Source organism: Schistocerca americana, chromosome X, assembly GCF_021461395.2.
Source record: "Schistocerca americana isolate TAMUIC-IGC-003095 chromosome X, iqSchAmer2.1, whole genome shotgun sequence".
NCBI lineage: Eukaryota > Metazoa > Arthropoda > Insecta > Orthoptera > Acrididae > Schistocerca > Schistocerca americana.
In genome coordinates this window covers 168,511,719-168,535,866 of record NC_060130.1, presented here as the reverse complement: position 1 = coordinate 168,535,866, position 24,148 = coordinate 168,511,719, and the positions used below count along the sequence as shown (strand labels likewise).

The following is a 24,148-nucleotide window of genomic DNA, read 5'->3' as shown; positions in this document are numbered from 1 at the left end:
CTGTCTGTCCCAATCACCTAATCTTAATCTGGCTGGGGGCTATCTGAAAGATGTTGTGTTCAGTGTTCCAATTGCAAACTTAGCTGCATTGAAGGCATACATTGAACAACACATCCTGAATGTGACCCCGGAAACACTTCAATCAGTTGTGGAATATGCTGTTTCTCGATTTCAACTTGATGCAGAAAATGGTAGACAGCATATTGAAAATGTTTTGCGCCAGTCACATGGAAATTAATAATGATTGGTGGTTTTTATGCAGTTTTTGGCCTCAGGACAAATAGAAACAAATGTGATTTATGCTTTTTATGCAGTTTTTGGCCTCAGGACAATTAAAAACCTATGTTATTAATACCTTTTATGCAGGTTTTGGCCTCAGGACAATTAAAAATCGATTTTTCCCATCTAATGTGATATGATCTTGCCATGGTGGATGGGCTTACATAACTAACAGTATCACACCTGTACACCCATGCACACTGAGTAAAACAGTTTGTTTAGTGTCAAACGGACGCCTTAGGCATTGTTGTATGATTGATCTGTCATTTGTAGTCGAGCAATATTATATTATGGTGCTTACAGTGCCATCTATTGCTACATTTCTTAACTATTTATTTTTCTTCTGCCATACGTTTTCCCCCTTCTCCAATAATATTCTGTTGCAATTTGACATCATTCTGACCAGTGGTGTTATTTCCACAGAGGTTTGAAAGCTTATCTTAAATTTAATGACCCTGTATTGCTGAAAGTACTAGTATGTTAAGTTTGTGTTCCTGTATTGCCAAGTGTATGGGCCTTAATGTCAAATTTTGTCAAATTAATTGCTTTTGAAAGTTTATTTCTATTACTTATTAATTCTTGTTGGCATTGAACAGGAACAGGGACAAGACATTAAAGTAGCTCATACCAATCCTGGATTCCACAGATAAGCCACAAACTTCATTATCAGAAGTACTGTAAAACCCCAGAGATTGTTATAAAAAATCCATACATTGTATGACTCCAAAAATAAAATTATAAGAGTAAAGGAAAGAAAACATTGCAGCATTATTAAGTAACAAACAAATAATAATAATAATAATAATAATAATAATAATAATAATAGTGAATCAAATGAAACTGAGTTCCCAGATGAGAGCTGTCAGAAATGACAACACCTTGAAATCATTGGCTACCAATTTCAATTATTACTTCCTGACAATGATAGCAAATATTGCCTCTACAATAATACACAAATGCATTAGAATCATCTTGCTTGGGTTGGAAGCTCCTCACAACGAGTATCAAGCTGTATGCGTTTGCTCAAATCTTGTTTTATGGAAAATACATGTGATGGAAAAAGTGACAGTGAAATATATAAACAAGGTGAGAAAACAGTACACACACTAGCAATAGAAAGAGGTATCCACCAGAGGTGTACAGCAGGATGGAAAATGTAAGTACAGTGACATACAGAACCACTAACCACAAAAAAGAATTTTAAAAATCAAGTAAATTTATTTGTGATTACTTTGCCAATGCCATGTTGTCAAAATGATAAAAAGGACACAAAAGTGCTGACCTGTAAAAATTTATTTTCACTAGGGATATAATTTTCAGATGAACAATCGAAACAAACCAAACAAAATGCGCATGTGTTCTCAGGCATAAAATAGATACACGACCATCAACTTTGTATTACATTTTACAGAAATAAATTTGACCCACAGAATATGACAAATAGGCGAGAAAACATGTCTGGGTAAACAAAAAAGAAATAAATTGTGTTTTACAGTACGCAAAATTTAAAAACTACAAATGGGAAAAATGTGATTATTCAATTGAAGAATTCATGCAGAACAGTTTGGCAATTTGAAAAGAAAAGAAACATTAAAGATTATGTGTTGTATAATAAATTGTTAATATAGTGTATTAATTGTATTGCAAGCTACAAAATGACTATAAGTGTTATACATGTTCTTGTTAAATTGTTCATGTCTAAAAATTCAGAAATGTCTGCTTAAATATGTTAAATATTATAACCTTTCCTAAAAATAATTTGACATGTCTCCAGTACAAAAATCTTTGATCTCTAACTGTTGGTTATGAGATGAATAAACTACATTCTACATTGACTCCAGTAGACACTGTTAACACCACCGGAAAGACAACCCCTAAAGAGATAACAAATACCATTATTTTATTTATGAATTGATAATTCTTATGACAATGATGTTGTCTCTGACAGAGTATTAAAAACATTGTTCTGACTAGACAGTAGTACTTTTGGCCTTTATAATCAGTCAGGGATTTTTGAATTCAGAATGGATAACCAAAACGTTAAGCATTGGGTGCAGTCTTGTTCCTAAATAATATACATTGACAGAAAAAAAAGTGCAACACCAAGAATGAGTTGTGCAACATAAGCAAAAGTTTGTAGGTGCGCTTCTACGTCTGAAAGATTATATCTATTCAAATTCCACCCCAACAGCATAAGATTGGTGCTAGTAGCACCACTATGAAGATGCAAATCAGGTTAGCTTGAAATACATGCTGTAACAGCTGTGAGCATCAGTTACCTTTAATATTGGATGTGGTGAGTTGATGTTAGTCAAGAAAGCCTTCAAGGCAAGAAAGACACCATTATCAACAACTCGCTGAGTTTGAATGAAGGCTACGAGCAGCTGGATGTTCCTTCTGCGATACTGCAGAAAGTGTTTACAGTAATGTAGCCATTGTACATCACTGCTGGCAGTGGTGGTCCAGGAATGTATGGTCGCAAAAAGATCAGGCTCTGGAGGGCCACGTTGCACAACCAAGAGGGAAGTCCATCACATGTGGCGTATGAATCTGGCACATCGCACTGCGTCTGCAGCAGCAATCTGAGCAGCAGTTGGCATCATGGTGACACAATGAACTGTTACAAATCAGTTACTTCAAGGACAGCTTGGAGTCAGATGCCCAGTAGCATGACTTTCACTGATCCCAAAGTACTGCCATTTGCAACTTCAGTGGTGTCAAAGGAGACCTCATTGGAGGACCGGGTGGAGATCTGTTGTGTTTTCTGGTAAAATGTAGTTCTACCTCAGTGCCTGTGATGGTCATGTGTTAGTTAGGAGGAAGCCAGTTGACAGCCTGGAACCAAACTGTCTAAATGCTACAGAACATTGGACCTACACTGGGAGTTATGATCTGGAGTGTGATTTCGTATGACAGAAGGAGCACTCTCATGGTCATTCCACACACTCTGAGTGCAAATTTATGTCAATCTGGTGATTCAGCCTGTTGTGCTGCCATTCATGAACAGCATTCCAGCAGATGTTTTTTAACAGGATAACTTTTGCCCAGATACCACTGTTGTAGCCCAACATGCTCTACAGAGTGTCTACATGTTGCTTTGGCCTGCCCAGTCACTAGCTCTGTCTTCAAATGAGCTCATATGGGACATTATCAATGACAGCTCCAGCATCATCTACAAACAGCATTAACCGGCCCTATATTGACTGACCGACTGCAACAAGTACAGAACTCCATCTCTCAAGCTGACATCTGGCACCTGCACAACACAACGCATGCACATTTGCATGCTTGCTTTCAACTTTGATTGTTGTGCTATTTATCTTGTACTTACATTAACCTGTGAGCTTTTAATGTTAATTACTTGATTATGTTACCTAGGCAAATGTATTCCCAAAATTTTATTGCTCTCCATTAATTATTTTTTGGAGTTGTGGTTTTTTTCCATTAGTGTAAATGACCTTCCGACAATTTTATATGATTGTTCAAAAACTGAAATGTTTCTGAATGACAAAAGCATACTAATCTAGGGCCCAAACACTACCCCATTACACACAGCACAGATGATAGCTGAACAGGTCTACAGCCATTTCATAGCAGTCTGAGCCTCAATCATATTATGCAATTCCAAATAAATAAAAATTAACAGATGGTAGCAGAAACAGATGTTATTGGTTACACACTACATAAAACACTATGTTTAAAATTCCTTAAGGTCCATATGGATAACACACAGAAACGTAGCCAGCACATAGAATACAGAAAAGATCTCATCAAAGAGGCCAAATCAGCATTTTTTGCATTTCTCTCATTGTGATGACTTGAAGACCAGGGTGCTAGATTATTCTGCATACTTTCACTCCCTGTTGTCTTACAGAATTGTCTTCTAATTCAATGAAGCCAATGTAAACAAAGTATTTACACAGAAAAAGTGAGCTGCAGGTATCAGTCACTTGGTTGCTATATATCACATATATTATGTACTTTTTGGAATGTGTCACAGTCTGCTGTACTTTAACGAAGGATGTTTTCATCATGTGATCCTTATTTTGATGTCGGCTTACCTGTGCTTTAAACCTTTATCAAAGCTCTGAAGATGACAGATTAATCTGTTGAAACTAGTAAAGTGAAATTAAAATTTTTATGTAGCTGATGGCTGATTTTTAGTTTGGTGAAAAGAATTCTTTGTACACTAGATAACTGAAGATCATGCACAGGTCTCTCCTGTGTTCGCCAAATCCTCATGTTTGTTCCCAGCACAAATATTTATTTTGTAATAGAATCATTTTCACAGTATGGGATATGTGTTATGGAAAATTTGAACAAAAACACACATCTAATCATTATGACAGTTCTTACATGTACATGTACTACAGCAGAGAATGTATAAATATTATGATAAGAATTGTCAATAAAAAATCAACTTTAAGTTAACTTCTACACTGTTGCAAGCATATTATGCTGACATTTAACATAATTTGGTTTCCATCAGTTCCTTCATTGACAGAAATAATTTTGGAGCAGTATACCATTGTTATTCTTACTTAATGGTTTTGTTTTTATTATTGATAATGGTGGTGTAGTATATAATATGATGCCTGTGTTCCATATACTACTGTAGCATTTACTCAGTCAGATGTACATTATCTTTTACGTGGGTGTGGTGATCATATACGAGGTAAATCAGATCAAACAGATGCAGATCCTTATTTATGGATGAGATGGTCTAAAATGTTAATTCATGGGACAAGCAATAATCTTACAGTTCCTTGAAAATTGGCTATGATGCCGTGTGTGGTTGTAATCACAGCATGACCTTTACAATCCATTTTTGTGTGACAAATGCTATATATTTCAACCCTCAGAAACAAATTAGCTCTTATCTCTGCATAGAAATGTTGCAAGAGACCAGGTTTACACCATCAGTGAACGATACAGGTACTGGTGGTACTGATGGAGGTAGGTTTTAATGGAGATCATGAACAGAATGAAGAGAAGTGGACCTATGGTTGAGCCTTGAAGGAGTCGTGAGGCAACTGGTATTTCATCATGAGGAGTTGTTATTCTCTCAGATATTATTTCTACCAAATGCCTTATGTTGCATAGATAGGGCTAAGCCCAGCCCTTGAAGACTCCTCTTATACCATACACATCAAGTTCACGGAAGAAAGTGAATAAGCAGGAAAAAAGCCTTTATTGGGCCAATAACAAGTCAAAAAGCATTTTTTTGTATTAAATGCATTTAATATCTGAAGAAAAAAGTTCATTGAATTACTTACTTTTCTGAAAGCCAGAATGCTATAGTGTTAGTAAGGAGCTACTTTTCAAGAAAGGTTCTAAATGGTTCAGGTAAAATGCCAGTTCTTAAGGAAGAGTTGGTTATGTCACAGTGGTTTCACTGTTATTGTCCTTTTTATTGTGTGGACAGGTATATTGTCAAGGACACATGAGAGGGGATTATTGATGTTCCTAAAAATTTTGAGAATCTCCTTCACTGCTGCAAGAATTAGAAAAGTGATTTTTCATAAAAAGTGCATTCTAAGGAGCAAGATTTTGCTACAGGAGAGTAGCCTGCTGACAGACTGTCAGATATACCTGAAAAATATTTATTAAATGTAGCGCATATCTGTTCGGTACCTATTATTTGCTGGCCATTGGAATTCTGGAGTTTCAGCTGGGTTAGATATTGAAATTTACTATAAGATTATTTATATCTCTCACTGTGGTTGACATCTGCAAAATAACCTTAAACTCACCTTATACTACGATCTCATTATATTTAGATTTACAGAAATACACAACATCTTCATATCCGTTCATGGACTGGGTTATATTACCATTAGGTGAGTGCTAGATGCAGATTATCATTACAATATTCCACTTGATTTCCATGCCACAGTATTCATACTCCTTAACAGCATTTCTTGTTGAGCATAAAAATCCATTTAACTGATTTTTGTGATTTACAAAGTGACAATACGAGATGGAAAAAATGAACAATTTGTCTCCTTGTCTAGGTTTTTATTTTCTTGCAGTCTAATGTATAGGTCTTCACCAAAGTGCTATTACACATCAAACAAGTAATTGAGCATTCCTGTAAGTTCAACAGACGTGTAAAAGCACACTTCATGAGCTACTCCGTCTATAATTCAATTCAAGAATTGAAGTTTCCTATTAACTGCATGTCAGCTAGCAATATTCTTTGCAAACAGGTCCCTACTCTTTATTGTATCACATCACTATGATCATACATATATTAACACAGCAGTAAAAGATAAGTATTGGCTATTTAATGTATGGTAACTGAGGAACCAGATTTAGTTTTAAGTGAGGCCTTTCCTGTTACTTGTATGTTTTAAATTTATACTGAGTGAGCACTGTTCATTTACAGAAGTTTAACAGTTCTGGTAGTTGATTATTAATGCAGTTTCTAACACCTGCTTCACTTTGTTAATGATTACCTAGACTGTCCCCTCATATATGGCAGTCTTCCTGCATGATGAGATCTGTGGAACTGGGCGAATGACCACATTCATGACATTGGACTTGTAAAAGTACAGGACAGCATAAAATATTACATATTTACATAATGTACAAAATCTTATCATTGGTATCAACACATCTTTATAACAAAAACATTATTCTGCTTAATTTGATTATAAAATTATATACGTACATACAGATAGAATAAATGCTAGTGAAACCCCTTCGCCGATTTTACTAAAACTATTATACCAGTACTTTCGTTAACTAAGCATAGTAACACAGCACAAAAACTAGGTGCATAATTAGGTACATACATGGCTGAAAGATTTTGTTTTTATCTGGGAATGGTTTATAATTATGAATTTTTGTTTAGAGAGTTATGAAGTAGACATACAGATTTGAGCAAAATTCCAGGTATTCATTAATGCTGTAGATGCTGCTGTTTCTTAATAGATTTTTAGTCCTTTTTTGAATGTGTTAATGTTTGGTATTTTTTTATGCTATCTGGCAATGCACTGTATAGAATTTTTGGTTTGTAAACAGCACCGTCGTGATATATTGATTTTCTGTGCACATCCCTATGATAGTCATCCCTGTTCCTTGTTAGATAATTGTGGATCTCACTATTCAAAGCTGAAACTTGATGGTTTTTAATGAAGCAGATGCTTTCAAATATAAATACGGATGGTAAGGTCATGAATTTTAATTCCTTGAAGATACCTCTACATGGTGCTCTGTAAGCAGCATCACTTATTAATCTTACAGCTTTCTTTTAGAGCTTAAAAGACTGATTTGTAAAAGAGGTATTTCCCCAGAAAACTATACCATACTTCAGCAGACTATGCATGTATGTGTAATAAGCACTTAACACTGTTTCAGTATCGCAGCAAACTTTAAGCACTCTTAATACGTAACAGTACTTGCTTAATTTTTTGTTAAGCATTTCTACATGTTTTTTTCCACCTTACATGCTCATCCACCCATAGTCCTAAAATTTTTTACGTAATTCTTTTGGTGAATTTGGCTATTCGATGACGTGAATTTTACGTTGGTCGCATTTTTGTTTCTTATATGGTTTAAGTTCATCCACACAGTTTTCTTGTCATTGACAACTAGACAGTTATCTTTAAACCATTTTTCTGCGACTTCTGCTGTTTTGTCGATTTTTTGCTGTATCTCATAAGCATTCTCCCCTTTCATAATAAAGCTGGTATCATCAGCAAATACTATGGTATCAGCTTATGGAAACTGTTGTGGTAGGTCATTAATAAAAATCAAGAATAACAATGGTCCCAATACCGAGTCCTGGTAGACCTATATGGCACAAGACGGGGAGGAAATTGAAACCTCTACAATAATAAGTTTAGAGTAATTTATTGTGATAGTGAGAAAAGAGGAAAGCATGGAGTGACAGTTATAATAAGAGGAAAACAGTCAAATAATGTAGGCAATACTTACCAAGTCAGTGACTGGCTAATGATTGTTAAGATAAACAGTAAACCTGTGAACTTGGTAATCATTCTGATATATTTCTCAACACTGGCTCATGAGTTGGAAGAAGTGGAGACTGTGTGTGAAGATATTGAAGCACTAGTGAAACTGACTAAAAAATGGCAGTATTGTAAGAATGAGCAATCCTAATGCAGTAGTGGGATCCCATGCAGAAAATAAGACAGTAGGAAACTTTGGTTTGGGGGAAAAACATGGAAGAGGTGAAAATTTGGTTGATTTCTGCAATCAAAATACAGTCAACACAAACACATTATTTGAAGTTTCTTTTAGAAGAAGGTACACATGAGAGGTGCCACATAAAACGCAGTTTTGGTTAGATTACATACCAATGAAGCAGAGGCACAGGAATCAGATAAAATTATGCAATGGTTATCCAGGTCCGGAAATAGATAGTGACCATAAACTAGTGTTAGTCGTTTGCTACACTAGATTTGAAAGAACTAAGAGAAATGTCAAAAGGAAATAGTGAAATATTGAAAGAAAAAGCAACAAAGATGTCTTTTGAAGAAAGAATCCACAAAACAGCTAATGGAAAAGATTTATCCAAGATAATTCTGAGTGTTACCCTTGCACTTCACAGTGGTTTGCAGATGTAAGACCTGGCATGATAAAATATCAGAAATGAAACATATTCCCAAGCTAAAGGAAGGATGTGATGCAAGGTTGATAATAGAAGCCAGCTAAATATCGAGGAGAAACCAGATACCACTCACATACAAGAAACATGTTATACTGTCTACTGTCATCGGGCAAGTAACGGGTATGGCACAGACTACTAACAATTACCTTAAACTTCCGGTCTGAGACACTGCAGTGTTTCACAAAAAGACTGGCCACTATGTGTAGCAATAAGTAAACCTTGGGCTGTACTACCGGTCAATTTGTTACCAAAACCTTTATTTGGCTTTCACATTCATTCATTTCGCCATCTCACAACCAAATCGTCATCTTTCAACCAAACCTATACCTCAGGCTGTGTTAAGATCAATCTGTCACCACAACCAGAATTCAAGGGACGGGGGTGGGGGTGGCCAATGCCACACTATAACCTACATGGATGTTACCAAGAGTGCAGTGGTAAATTTCAGAACTATAGTCACAAATACCTGAGTATCCATAGAATCTGTGTAATAAGTGGAATATTATCACAGAAGCGTGAAAGCTTCGTTTTAATTATTAACAACAAAAGATCATAAAAATAAAAACAAAGCAAGAATCCACATCGAATATAAAACATTTACACGAGTAGTCGGCGCCTGCTACTTTTTTAAGGCAACGAGTATAGGTCGACGATGATTAATCGGCGTTACGAACGTAATCGGGGGCAATTTCAAATGTTTTCTGCGTACTGATACTGACCCAAGACGCATACCCATGCACTGTATTTGTATGACAGAGAATTTGAAATAACCGCCCTCGGAAAACACGATAAATAGTCACAATCATTTCCAGATTGGTGGTTTTCTTGCTCTCTGTCAAAGCAAACGTATTTTTCCTTGAACGGACTAAGAAGTATTAGCAGTCAAACATCTACAATAGCTTTTGTGCACTCAAAGCAATACTGGGAAATAGAAAAACAAGTGCTCCGCACATGACTCCATGGATAATATAACGGAGGTTACCTTCACACCGCTGTTACATGCAGAAGTAACTTTCTGTAAATGATAATAAATCGCAAATTTAGAGAGATTCCAAAAATACAGAACAAGAAATATGTTTTGGGTTTTTTCAGCGTATTGGTGTCACGATAAATTGTTTTAATTATATGATAGTTTATAAATAAAGCATAATCATTATATATTGCCATGGCCATACTTTGAAAGATTTCGAACCTTTACGTTGTAATTTCATTTAACAATGTATACATTTATTCAAGCCTTTTTGGGCAAGGTACGTAAATGTAACTTCTGTAGAACAAACGGTGATATCGATAGCACCTCCTTTTAACAGACACTTTGCTTTTCTGCCGACCAGAGAAGTTCCGTGCAGTATTGTCTTGAAGTACGTATGTTGCATGTGTTACTCTGTACGGTACTCACGTTATTGCAAGCGTGAGGGACAGATGCGTTAGCCATCTGGGGCTGGATAATGACGTGACGCTGTGTTTCTTCAATACACAGAAATATCGGATACGTTGTTGACGTGTGTCAGTTAATAACAACGAAAACTTGGACGATTCACCGCGTCAACGCTCACGAGCCACACTTCCTTATACCAGTAGTCCTCTAAGGTAGGTGAAAGTGTGCATAATTGCATTTCAATATGCGAGAAATAAGTCTTAATACATTCCATCCTAACTTTTGTAATGAAATATGCTTTGCACAACTGTTGTCCTTTTGAATTGGTACCCTTCGTTTCACAGAGTTATGATTTCATAGTTGTAAAGAAACGCCGAAATAAATACAGCGTTGAAGGAGTACTGATAGTCACCCTTAGGAGAAATGCAGGTGAACGTCGTTTTACATATGATCTACACCGGCAGTACCGTAGTTACGCTTTCAAAGCAACAATTCTTAATAAGAAAGAGATATAGTACGTTCGATGCTCTGGCCAAGTATGTTGTCTTAGAATACATGAAATCATTGTGGACAAATTTTGTACTAACTAGTGAACAATTTATCAGACGTCATGTTTCCCCAACAGCGAACATCTGTATACAATTAAAAACCAGTGAAATATCCTAGTGCATCTTGTGGAATTCCATACTATCTGTGGTACAACTAAAATACCTTTTCGTTCTGTTCAGTGATGTTGCTTGTGGAACAGTGTGTACAATCATTAACTCCCGCTATTTCCCAGTAATCACCCAGTTCCCATAGAAACCCTTTACCAGCGTTTACTAATCAAAACTTAACAGTGCTTGTAGCTTCCAATGTAATATCTTTGGCGGACAAGACGCGCCAAGTTCGTGTATACAAATTTTTCCTATAGATGAATTGTTTTTAAAATTATGTTGCTGAAGAACATTACGACGGCGGATGGGAATTCATAAAAATCACGAATCTGTAATGATGTGAATGGCAAACAAATTTGTGGTTATGTAAAAAGAGTTCCTTCGTGACGCACATTTTTCGCGCAATGGAAATAACAGGAACAATCGAGCAGTAAGTTTTGGCATGATATAATTGTACTCTAATAGGTGTTCTTGCACATACGGTGTGACACTGAACTTGTATGGATTACTACATGGTATGTGTACTTACACATATCTCTGTCTGAGACAGTTATTACGAAATAAAGTAAAAAAGCTAACGAAGACATTGAAAATGGGGTTAATGATTTAACTTCCCTGATTATTTACAAGAAGGGAATACCGTCTCGTCATTGACCTCTAATCTGATAACTTACACTAAATACAAACATAAAAAGGAAATACAAATTTGGTTTAATTTCACTGAGAATTAGTGAAAGTAAACCAAACATGAAGATACATATGACTGTAAGTATTTTTAACGTATTCGTTGAAGTCTACAGATGCTGGTGCAAACAGACGTTTCTAATTGTTGTTTGTTGTTGTTGCAGGTAGATGACAGTATCGTCTCTAGTTACTACTCGAAAAGATGACAGAAACACAAGCCATAATTGTTGAGTGACATTACTTTACACCGGGATAAATGTGATGAAAGAACTGGCTAGAGCGCAGAGTTATGTGAGGGAGAAGCTCCATTACATCGTCAGCCTTTCTGTATCATCAAACTTCCATACTTCTGTTACCCTTTTTAAAATGCCTTGACAAAGCGTGACATCATGTAATTAAATGTAAGAAAGATCATTTAGCAGAAATAGTCCTGCTCATACTCCCGATGCTCCCTTCTCCCCACTCCCTGCTCTTCCTCTCATCAGGCAATGCCCTGAAGGAGACCTAAACCTGTAGTGCTGTAAAATGTCCATCCGAAACTCTCTGGGAAGGTGGAAGGAATCCAGTACACCCAGGAGTAATGACCAAACGTAGGTAGACTGTTCATTCCAGAGGCTCATAGTGATGAGCTGGTTATGTGACAGAAAAACGAAAATTCGTGCAAAAGAACTGATCGATTAATGTTCCTTCTACAAATACTGGACCTCAAGGATGTGCAAAATGCTAAATTGCATACATTTATTTTCGCTTGGACATTACTTGAAAAGCTCACGAAAAACATTATAATGTGTGCATACAAAAGTGCACAAGATAATTCTTTGGCTGTTGTAATCAAGCGTCATCAAAACAAAAAGTTTACGAACCTTTCTCACACAGATTGCATTACACAACTGAAACAATATCTAACTCAGGCATTACACACGTTTGAGCCTGCTATGAAATTCTTCAATGAAGTAAAAGAATTTAGCTGCTAATAACTCGCTAGGGTCCCCTTAAACTAATCGTCATTAAGATGCTTACCATTCTTCTAGGTGGTGTGCCACGTTATTGTATAAAACATAAACTATATAACCGTCGTGCCACCCATATTACAGCGGCAAGACTTATCTTTGTTAATAGTTAAACTTATATTTGCTGGCAAGTTACTGAAAACGGTTGGTATTTAGGCCTTTATGAAGATTAGTAACGCCTAGTACTGATTCTAAGAATTAATGCTCCAAAAAATTTCTGTTCAAAACTCTTTTTGGAAGTATGCTCGATTTAGTTTTTACCAATATATTTGTATCATCTGCTAACAAAACATTTGTATATGATAAAATTACTCTAGGAAAGTCATTAATTTACATGAGAAAAAGAATTAGGTGCTGAATTGGAACCTCGTGGGACACCACATACAATTAATTCCCATTCGGCTGAAGGTTGTTAGCTTACTGCAGGACTCTTTCCTATTGACATACTTTGTTTACCATTAGATATTACTTGAACCATTTTGCAGAATTTACTGAGACCTCATAATATTATAAATTACCGAATGGGATGTTGTGATTTACACAGTACACTGCATTTAATAGGTAATAGAATATACCAGTACCATGCAATTTGTCTATTCTCATTGCAATATAAATACTATTGCAATATAAATACTATTTAGAAATCCAAACTGCGACTTGACATCACTAGCAGGGATGTCTGAAATATTCTGGAGACTGGAATTCGTTTCTAATATCTGTCTCATAACCTGACTGGACCTTCACAGAGGTTCTACATCTACATCCATTTTCTACAAAGCACAGTGAAGTGTATGGCAGAGGGCACTTTCCATTGTCTGACATATTGAGGTTTCTTCCTGTGCCATTCACATATGGAGTGCAGAAACATTGACTGTTTTAATGCCTATGCGCAATCTTCTATTTGCGATGCATACAGGTTTGATACATAGGAAGCTGTAGTATATTCCTAGATTCCTCACTTAATACTGGTTCTTGAAACTTCGTTAATTGGCTTTTGTGAGACAGTTAACGTTTACCTTCAAGTACCTCTCATTTCAGCTTTTTGAGAATTTCCATGGTACTCTGTTACGACAAAAAACAAAACTTCAGCCATTTCTGCTGCCATTTTTTTGTATACATCCAGTATCCTATGTTAGTCCTACTTGATACGGGTTGCATACAGTTGAGCAATATTTTAGGATGGGCCACACGGATGATTTGTAAGAAGTCTGCTATGCAAACTGCATTTTCCCAGTATCCTACCTAAGAAATGAAGTCTGTCATCTGTTTTTCTTACGATTGGTCGTGTGTGATCATTCTATTTCATATGCCAACAAACTGTTACACCCAGATATTTATACGAGTTGACTGATTCCAACTATAGTATATTAGTTTATACATTTTTCAACATTTAAAGCAAGTAGCCAATCTTTACACCACTTTGAAGTCTTAGCAAGATCTGTGTGGATGTTTGTGTGGCTGTTTTTAAGGTAGTATTTCGTTATAGAAAACTGCATCATCTGCAAAAGTCTGACGTTGCTATTACTATTGTATCCCACATCATGACTACACAACATGAATAGTAAGGATCATAACACACTTCGCTGGTGCACACATGAAGTTACTTTTACATGTGTTGATGACATTCCATCCAAGATATCATCCTAAGTCCTCCCTACACATTAATCCGTAACTGATCACAAATTTCATCCATACTTTAGGTAATAAACGTTACTGTGGTGGTTAGTAAAAAGCTTCTCGGAAGTCAAGAACTACTGCATCCACACGTTTGCCTCAATCCGTGGCTATCAGTATGTCATGTGAAAAGAGCACAAATTAGGTTCCTCATTGTCGTTGTTCTCAGAATCCATGTTAGTTGGCCCTAAGAAGGTCATTCTCTTAGAGACACCACATACGAAGTTTAAATCCAGAATACTTCCAAGATTCTACAACATATTGACTAAGTGATATCGGACAATAGTTTTGCCGGTCACTTCTGCTCCCCTACTGCTGTGACCCATGCTTTCTTCCATCCACTGGGCACAGTTTTTGTCTGAGCTATCTACAGTGTATTATATTTGAGGGAAGAGTTAACTTAAGCTACAAATTTCCTATAGTAGCTGATAGATATTCCATGGAGGCTTGTTCAGCTTTAGCGATTTCAGATGTTTCTCAACACCACTGACACTAATATTGTATCATCTTTGTAGTGGTGCAAGAAAGAAGCTGGGACACTACTCCTGGTTCATCCTTTTGAAACCAACATTTAAAAACGAAGTTTACAATTCTGCATTTACTGTACTACACTAAATTTCGATCTTTTTCATGTGGTAGGAGGGGGAAGTTGCAATCGGTTTTTCAGAAACATTCTGCCATAGTTGTCACTGAAGATTCACGGACTGCCTCTTTGAATGCCAAACGTGGTTTATTTAGCATCTCCATACCCATAATCTGTTTTGTTTTATACGTGTTGTGCAGCAGCCAGTGCTTGTGTAGAAGCTTCTTTACACCGACTCTATACCATGGAGGGTGCCTCCTTCTATGAACTGTTGTGTTAGGTACATTTCTATTCTATCTATATTAATAATTAGAAGCTGAATTACGTTTTACTCCAGCAGTCTCATCATAGAAGCAATCGCTTAAGGAGCCAAATCATACAAAACGTTCTTTCATAGTTTAGAAAATCATGGTATATACTATCTGTTTCAAGCAAGGATGTATCTTTCATATTATGACGGAACACCTTAATTTCAGTTATTACTGTAGTGTGAGAACTTCGTCTAACACTGGTATGAACTAAGTAACATGCACTGTTTGACTGCTCTGAATAGTCTCTTGATGACCTCTTTGAAATGAGGCGAAACAGACCAAACTAAACCTTCCATTAGCGAGATCTTGATAATATGGATGAGCATTATGACTTGTTTGATCCTAGTGATCTCTGTGGGGGTGTATTAACTTTACCGTATCAGGTTGCCCTGAGTGGAATGGTTAGGACGTCCACACAACCTCGTGGGGACAAATGAGTTACTATTTCAATAAATGAGCAATGACACTGATGCAAAATAGTATTAAATTAAGAGGCTTGCAACAGTCTATGAACCACGCTACATTTTGTCTTTTTGCTCAGTAAGTGGTCTCGAGAAGACAGGTTCTCTGACCGAACCTGGAATTAGTTATTCATGTAAGCTATTATGTTTATTAACTCTGCTACTCAAGGAATACTGTAATCACGTTAATTCACGCTCTCCATACTGTCTAATCGCCAACTGAAATGCCAGCATCGAGAATAGAAGAGTAACTTACAGAGAATAAAGAGCACTGACAACGATAATTCCATGACGATATCTAGCGGGCTGGGATTCATAGTTTCTGGGAAGCGTTGGTACCCCAGAAGCAAGGTTCGTGAGTTCAAGTCCATCCTTGGGCATGTCTGTGGATTCAAAATGTGCAAACACTGTATGTGAACGTGTCCTTAGAGACAGGATTGATGTTGATACACTGAGAATATATATATATATATATATATATATATATATATATATATATATATATATATATATATGATAAATTTTGGGTATACTGTAAAAAGCACAAATCTAAGAGTTGCCAATTATAAATACCTATGAATTACAATTACGAAAACTTACATTGGAAGGACCACACAGATAATATTCTGGGGAAGTTGAAACAAAGACTGCGCTTTGTTGGCAGAACACTTAGAAGATGCAACAAACCCACTAAAGAGACAGCCTACATTACACTCGTCCATCCTCTGCTGGAATATTGCTGCGCGGTATGGGATCCTTACCAGGTAGGATTGACGGAGGACATCGAAAAAGTGCAAAGAAGGGCAGATCGTTTCGTGTTATCGCGCAACAGGGGTGAGAGTGTCACTGATATGATACGCGAGTTGGGGTGGCAGTCACTGAAACAAAGACGGTTTTGTTTGCGGCGAGATCTATTTACGAAATTTAAATCACCAACTTTCTCTTCCGAATGCGTAAATATTTTGTTGACACCCACCTACATAGGGAGAAATGATCATCATAATAAAATAAGAGAAATCAGAGCTCGAACGGAAAGATTTAGGTGTTCCTTTCTCCCACGCGCCATTCGAGAGTGGAATTGTAGAGAAGTAATATGAAAATGGTTCGATGAACCCTCTGCCAGGCACTCAAGTGTGAATTGCAGAGTAACCGTGTAGATGTAGATGTAACGATCTTATCATTGATATTAGTGCATTATTATAAAATAAGCTGGCTGAATGGGTGCACAGCCGAAAGCCACTTTTTAAAAAATACATAGAGGCTGCTACTCGCTGCTCGTTTAGGCTAAAAGGTCTACGACTTTGCTTCCGCTGTTTGCCGATAGGTGACGACAACGGTAAGTAGCGGTCGAAAGAAACAGATCGCACGCGTCAGGCAGTTCGCTTGGATCTCGGTCAACATAACCTCATTCAAACATTAGTCGATTTGTGTCTGCACCATAAAGTTGTTCTTGATTGAAAATGTCAGTTTACGAGCCTAATTCTCGTCATTTGCGGGAGGTGTTACTGTTTTGTTTGAATATGAACAAAACAGCGGCTGAGTCTCATCGAATGCTCTCAAGTACGTATGGTAAGGACGCTATTAGTGAAAGAACGTGTCGTGAGTGGTTTCAACTCCTCAAGAACGGTGATTTTAATGTCATAGACCGGCATAGTGGTGGAAGAGAGAATGTTTTCGAAGATGCAGAATTGGAGACATCGCTGAGTGAAGACTCGCGTCAAACTCAAGAAGAATTGGCACGATTAGTGGGAGTGACACAGCAAGCCATTTCAAAACGTCTCAAGGCTATGGGCATGATTCAGAAAGAAAGAACTTGGGTCCCGTGTGAGCTGAAACCAAGAGACGTTGAACGGTGTTTGTGAACAGTTGATTAAGAGGCTAAAAAGGAAGGGATTTCTGCATCGCGTTGTGACCGGGGACGAAAAATGGGTTCATGACGATAACCCTAAACGCAAAAAAATCATGGGGATGTCCCGGCCATGCTTCCATGTCGATGGCCAAACCGAATATTCACGGCTCCAAGATCATACTCTGCATTTGGTTGGACTAGCTAGGCGCCGTGTACTATGAGGTGTTAAAACCAAGTGAAACAATCACAAGTGCTCGTTATCGAACGCAATTAATGCGTTTGAGCAGAGCATTAAAAGACATACGACCGGAATACAGCGAGAGGCACGATAAAGTGATTTTGCAGCACGACAACGCTCGACCTCATGTTGCAGAAGAGGTCAAAAGTACTTGGAAATGTTAGAATGGGAAGTCCTACCCCACCCGCCATATTCTCCAGACATTTCTCCATCTGATTATCACCTGTTTAGATCAATGGCGCATGGCCTGACTGACCAACACTTCCGATCTCATGAAGAAGTCACAAATTGGATCGCTTCAAAAGATGAACAATTTTTCCGACGTGGGATCCGTACACTGCCCGAAAGATGGAAGAAAGTAGTGGTCAGCGATGGAAAATACTTTGAATGAGACATGTGTAACCAATTTCTTGCATTAAAGCTTCAAATGTTGGGGAAAAAACGGCGGAAGCAAAGTTGTACACCTTGTAGTTGCTCCATTGTTGGCGACTAGCAGGTCGCAGCGTAAGGTGTGCGTTATGTAATTAATGCTGCTTTTGAAAACGATAACCGTAATCATAGGGGACACTGTGACTGCTCCTTTAAGTTACAAAATGTGTTATCTAGTATAACAATGAAATACATATCAATATGTGTTCTTTAGGACTACTAATCAATAAAAGTACTCAGTTTATTATGAATTTCGAAGTCCACTATGAGTTTTGGGATGGTAAGCATCAGTGAATGAAGAGCAGAAAATTTGTGGTGGAAAGTTTGAAGAATCTGAAGGAGATTAGCAACGTTAACTTCAGGTAATAAACATATACCGTGTGGAAAGTGACATTTCCCCAAAGACTGGGGTTCACAACCAACTTTAGACCATGCACATAAATCCATTCCACATTTGCAGCCGCTTCAGTATCAGTGTGTTTCACGACTTTCGTAAAATGCTTCTTCAAACACAGGCAAAGCTACTGTATCAGTACTATACGTTTCACCCACTGGTCCATTTGTCACTGTGCTACCCAGACTATCATCAGTTACTGTAGTAGTAGTGTTTGAAACTGTAGAAACAGTACGCACTACATCATTGCATCAAAGTCTCCTCCAAATTCTGAATCTTCTGCTCTTCTGTAACATCTTCCCAACAGTTCATTGATAGTTCATATGTGAAGGAGATAGACATACTACTTAACAAATCCGTGCATATCATTAGTTGATCAGTACAATCTACTCCCATATACTGGTTGCCTATCTTGAGTCACATTCCAGTTCCTGATAATGTACAGAAGAGTGCGCTACTATGTGAATATCAGAAGATTGTTGATAACCCCAACCCTCCAATATTGAATTGTGTATTCCCTATGGAGCAGAAAAGATGAAGACCAAGGCATCCTGCTCTAATCAAAGCCAGTATTCTTGCTGAAAATTAATTCAGTGTCATCGACGAACGGAAACGCTACTGACAACAAAACTCTTTCACAATAACTGAAACTGCACTGCACCCTGGAGAAGTCCCCTGGATTTGACTAGCCTCAGGAAGTGTGGACTTCCCCCTTTGTGTTTGGGGGTAGAATAGGCCCGTAGTATTCTTGCCTGTCATAAGAGGTGACTGAAAGGAGTCTGCTACTTTTCGGCTTTAAGTCTTATGACCCCCTTTTAAGATTTGACCTCTGCCTTTCGAAATTCTACATTTGTGCAGTCCATTTGGGGAAGGATGCCTTGCCGGCCGGAGTGACCGTGCGATTCTGGGCGCTACAGTCTGGAGCCGGGCGACCACTACGGTCGCAGGTTCGAATCCTGCCTCGGGCATGGATGTGTGTGATGTCCTTAGGTTAGTTAGGTTTAATTAGTTCTAAGTTCTAGGCGACTGATGACCTCCGAAGTCAAGTCGCATAGTGCTCAGAGCCATTTTTTTGAAGGACGCCTTACATGGTGCATCATATATCCATCATGCACTGAGACCTTCTGCACCTATTATTGTCATGGCTCTGCAACCCTGCCTGTAATCCAGCTATTTGGGCGAGGACACCATACGAGGTGCATCATCTACATCCATTGCCCACTGTCCTCTTCTGCACCCATGATAGCGATGGCACTTTTTGCGCCAATACCCAGCACAGTAGCCTGTCCATCATGGAGAGCTCGCCATGTACCCTCTTCTTTGTAGCCCCCTGACAACAGGGATCACACTGCTGATGCCTGAGATGCGAAGTTCCCATGTATGCCAAGGGATAGATCCAGTCTTCCTGGAGCTTCTGGACTTCCAGATGGCCATCATCCTAGGTGGCCTTTGCTGTGGCTGGGTGGCGCTCATGGAGAGAGCCCCTGATTGGAGTGGTGGTCATACAGTCATACGGCCCCAGCAGTCTCCAAGAGTGGAAAAGGCCAGTTCAATATTGACAGATATTACCCCAAATCGTTCACCTCCCTGGCTACCCCATGGGAGGGATGCAGGGCTAAGAATCAAGGTGAGACATACTCTCTGCAATATTCAGTTGGTGCCAGGTATGATGGGGAGTCCTTTTCAATGACAAAGCCTATGTTTTTCGTAGAACACATAGAGGACAAGTTCGAGAAAGTGGCAGGCATGTCCAAAGTGAGAAATGTGTCAATCCTGATAAAAACAACCCCCCCCCCCCCCGCCAAGTCACTGGCATTGTTCACCTGTGACATGCTGTGTGATGTCACCCCATAAGAGCTTGAACATGGTCTAAGGGATTATATTCAGTAGAGATCTCCTACAGTCTGATGATGAGTTGCACACTAACCTACAGCAATGAGACGTCTGCTTTGTCAGGCGTGTGTAGTATAGGGGCCTAAGGACAACAGGGTTTCTACTGGTGCCTTCATCTTGGCCTTTGAGGGTGATACATTGCCTGAAAAGGTCAAGATGATGGTATACCAGTGTGACGTTAAACACAATGTTTCTACCACTATGTGGTGGTTCAAATGATGGAAATTTGTGCACATGTCCTCTCAATGTAATGTCATCCCCACGTGTAAGTAATGTGGACGTCTTTGTGCCCCTCCTCCTATTTGTGTGCTCTGCAAAGATCACCATTCCCACTGTTCGCCAGACTGCGCCATTGATCTGAAAGAGAGGAAGATAATGGAATATAATTCCCTGGACAGGCTGACCTACATAGAGGCTAAAATAGAAGTACGACTGTCTTAACCCTGTACACATGACGTCATCATATGGTACTGCTACAATGCCATCGCCTTTTATGAAAATAGCATGATCATCAGCGATTCCTCTCAAAGTGGGCCTTTAGGCCGCCAGACTATGCCTGCCCCCTTGATGGTTGGGGGCACTCCTCCTCCCGTTGCACCCCTAACATCTACTTCAGGAGCAACACCCCCTCCCCTACCCCCAGCAATTTCAGACATTGGTCCCCACCTTTGGCTGGAGATGCAACAGTCTCCTCCAGCTCCTCTTGCAAGGAAGGGGTCTCTCGGGACACTGCCTTCCTAGAATTCTGCTGAGACAAACTCAGAGCAGCCCTCCCAGCCAAAGAAGCCAAAAGAGAAGTGAGAGGGCAGAAAGAAGAAGCCTATCAAGAAGGCCCCCAACACCAACACTTTCAGCAGGCTCCAATTCTGAGGATGAGGTAGAGGTCCTAGTGTCCTCTGAGGACCTAGATCTCCCCAGAGACTTACAAGGGAACCTCCCCATCGCACCCCCCTCAGATTTAGTTCTAAGTTGGCACAGTGGCTAGGCCTTGAAAAACTGAACACAGATCAATCGAGAAAACAGGAAGAAGTTGTGTGGAACTATGAAAAAATAAGTAAAATATGCAAACTGAGTAGTCCATGCGCAACATAGGCAACATCAAGGAGAACGTGAGCTCAGGCGCGCCGTGGTCCCGTGGTTAGCGTGAGTAGCTGCGGAACGAGAGGTCCTTGGTTCAAGTCTTCCCTCGAGTGAAAAGTTTATTTTCTTTATTTTCGCAAAGTTATGATCTGTCCGTTCGTTCATTGACGTCTCTGTTCACTGTAATAAGTTTAGTGTCTGTGTTTTGCGACCGCACCATAAAACCGTGCGATTAGTAGACGAAACGACGTGCCTCTCCAATAAGAACCGAAAACATTTGATCGCAGGGTCATAGGTTAACCGATTCCTCCACAGGAAAACACGACTGATATATTCTATACGACACTAGTGACGGCATGTGCGTCACATGACAGGAATATGTTGTCGACCCACCTAACTTGTACACTTGGCGAATGGGTAAAAAGATTCTTCTAGCTTGGCCGATTTAGGTTTTCTTGTGGATGTGATAATCACTCGCAAAAAAGTAATGAAAACATAAGAGTTTGTCACATAAACTGCAATAAATGAATGCAACAGTTTCACAGTCGCACCGTTTTCCCTGTGCTCTGCCAAAACATGTGTTTTTCACGTTTTCAAATTTTTCCGTGTGTAGACCGTCAAATCCTGCATATGTCCAAGCAAATCTGAACATGTCCTGGAATTTTGGAGAGCGAAATTGATTATATATAAAATTAAAATTTTCTCGTGAGGGAAGACTTGAACGTAGGACCTTTCGTTTTGCAGCCGCTCACGCTAACCGGGAGACAACCGCGTTCCTGTGGACAGTTCTTCATTGATGTTACATATTTTCTGCATGGCTATTCAGTTTGTATATTTTGCTTATTTTTTTTCATAGTTTCACACAATTTCTTCCTGTTTTCTCGATTGATCTGTGTTCAGTTTTTCAAGGCCTATCCACTGTGCCAACTTATAGCTAAATCTGAGGGGGGTGCGATGGGGAGGTTCCCTTATTAGAACCAATGGACACAGAGGCCACAAACCCTCAACAGGTGGCAGAATGAGCACCTGACGCGTAAACTGCCTCCTTAACCACATCATACCTTCCCAGGCTACAGAAAGCATCAGGCTCCAGTGGAATTGCGGCTGTTTTCCCCCCACCTGGTTGAGTTATGACAACTCTGAAGTGTTACACCTGCTTTGTACATTACCTTTCAGGAAACTTAGTTCCTGGCAATGCAGACATCAGCCCTTCGTGGCTACTGGGGGTATTACAGAAATTGTACTGACTGTAACAGAATGTCAGGTGGAGTGTGTGTATATGTCCTTACCTCTGTATATGGCGAACCAGTGCCCCCTTAAAAACCCCTAGAAACTGTGGTTGTCAGTGTGAGGACAAGGCAGGAAATTAACATCTGAAATATCTACTTTCCTCCAGATGGTGAAGTACATCACCATATATTGACTGCACTAATTTCCCAACCCCCCACACTTTTGCTTCTTCTGGGTGATTTTAACGCCCATAACCCTTTGTGGGGTGGAACCAAGATTACTGGCTGTGGTAAAGTTGTCAAGAATGTACTAACTCAGCTCGACCTTTGCTTGCTAAATACAGGTGCACCCACTCATTTCAGTGTGGCACATGGCACATACTCGGTCATTGGTCCCTCAGTTTGCAGTCCTGGCTTTGTGTGGTCTATCCAATGGAGATTCATGGTAGTGACCACTTTCTGCTCTTCCTGTCCCTCCCCTGGCGTCACTCACCTGGACACTTGCCCAGATGGGCTCTTACCAAGGATGACAGGTATGCTTTCATCTCTGCTACGATTGTTGGATCTCAATCGCATGGCAACATCAATGTGGTGATCAAGGATGTAACTACAACCATTATTTCTGCAGCTGCATCGGTAGTCCCTTGTTCCTCAGATTTTCCTTGGCAGAAGACAGTGCCTTGGTGGTCATCGGAAATCGTTGAGGCCATTAGGGATCATAGGTGGGCCCTACAACATCATAGGCGGCACCTATCCCTGGAGCACCTTGTTGCCTTCAAACAGGTCCATCAGCTAATCAAAAGGCGGAAACAGGAGTGCTGGGAATGGTGCATCTCCACCAATGGAACACAAACCTCTTCTTCCCAGGCTTGGACTAAGCTCAGACACCTTTACAGATATCAGACCCCTACATGTATGGCATTTCCAAACATGGAGCACCAACCCAGATGCAACCGCAAACCATTTTTCCGAACATTATGCTCGAACCTCTGTGTCTGAGAATTTCCACCATGTCTTTTGTCTCCTAAAACAGTGGGTGGAATGACAACACCTATCTTTTACCACATGCCACCCTGAGCCGTTCTGTGCAAGCTGCTCAGACCTATGGTAAGCCAGCAGTTGTGTTGGTTCCTTGAGTAACGGGGTCTTCTGGCTCCGTCCCAGGGCGGTTTTCGCCAAGGTCGCTCCATCACTGACAACTTGCTATACCTGGAGTCTGCCATCTGAACGATCTTTTCCCGTCCTCATCACCCTACTGCCTTCTTTTTTGACGTGATGGAAGCCTATGACACCACTTGGCAGCAACACATCCTCACTACATTGCACAAGTAGGATCTCTGGTGCTCACTCCCGATTTTTATGCAC

General features: G+C 39.3%; 1 protein-coding gene across 2 annotated transcripts in view; it reads left to right on the top strand.

Annotated features, from left to right (window-relative positions):
• The first annotated feature begins 10,265 nt into the window (after positions 1-10,265).
• LOC124555490 (transcription factor CP2) overlaps positions 10,266-24,148 on the top strand; it is an 897,377-nt gene continuing 883,494 nt past the window's right edge. For both annotated transcript variants that reach the window (XM_047129415.1, XM_047129412.1), the window contains exon 1: positions 10,266-10,504. The gene's annotated coding sequence lies outside the window, so the exon portion shown is untranslated. The remainder of the gene's footprint in view (positions 10,505-24,148) is intronic.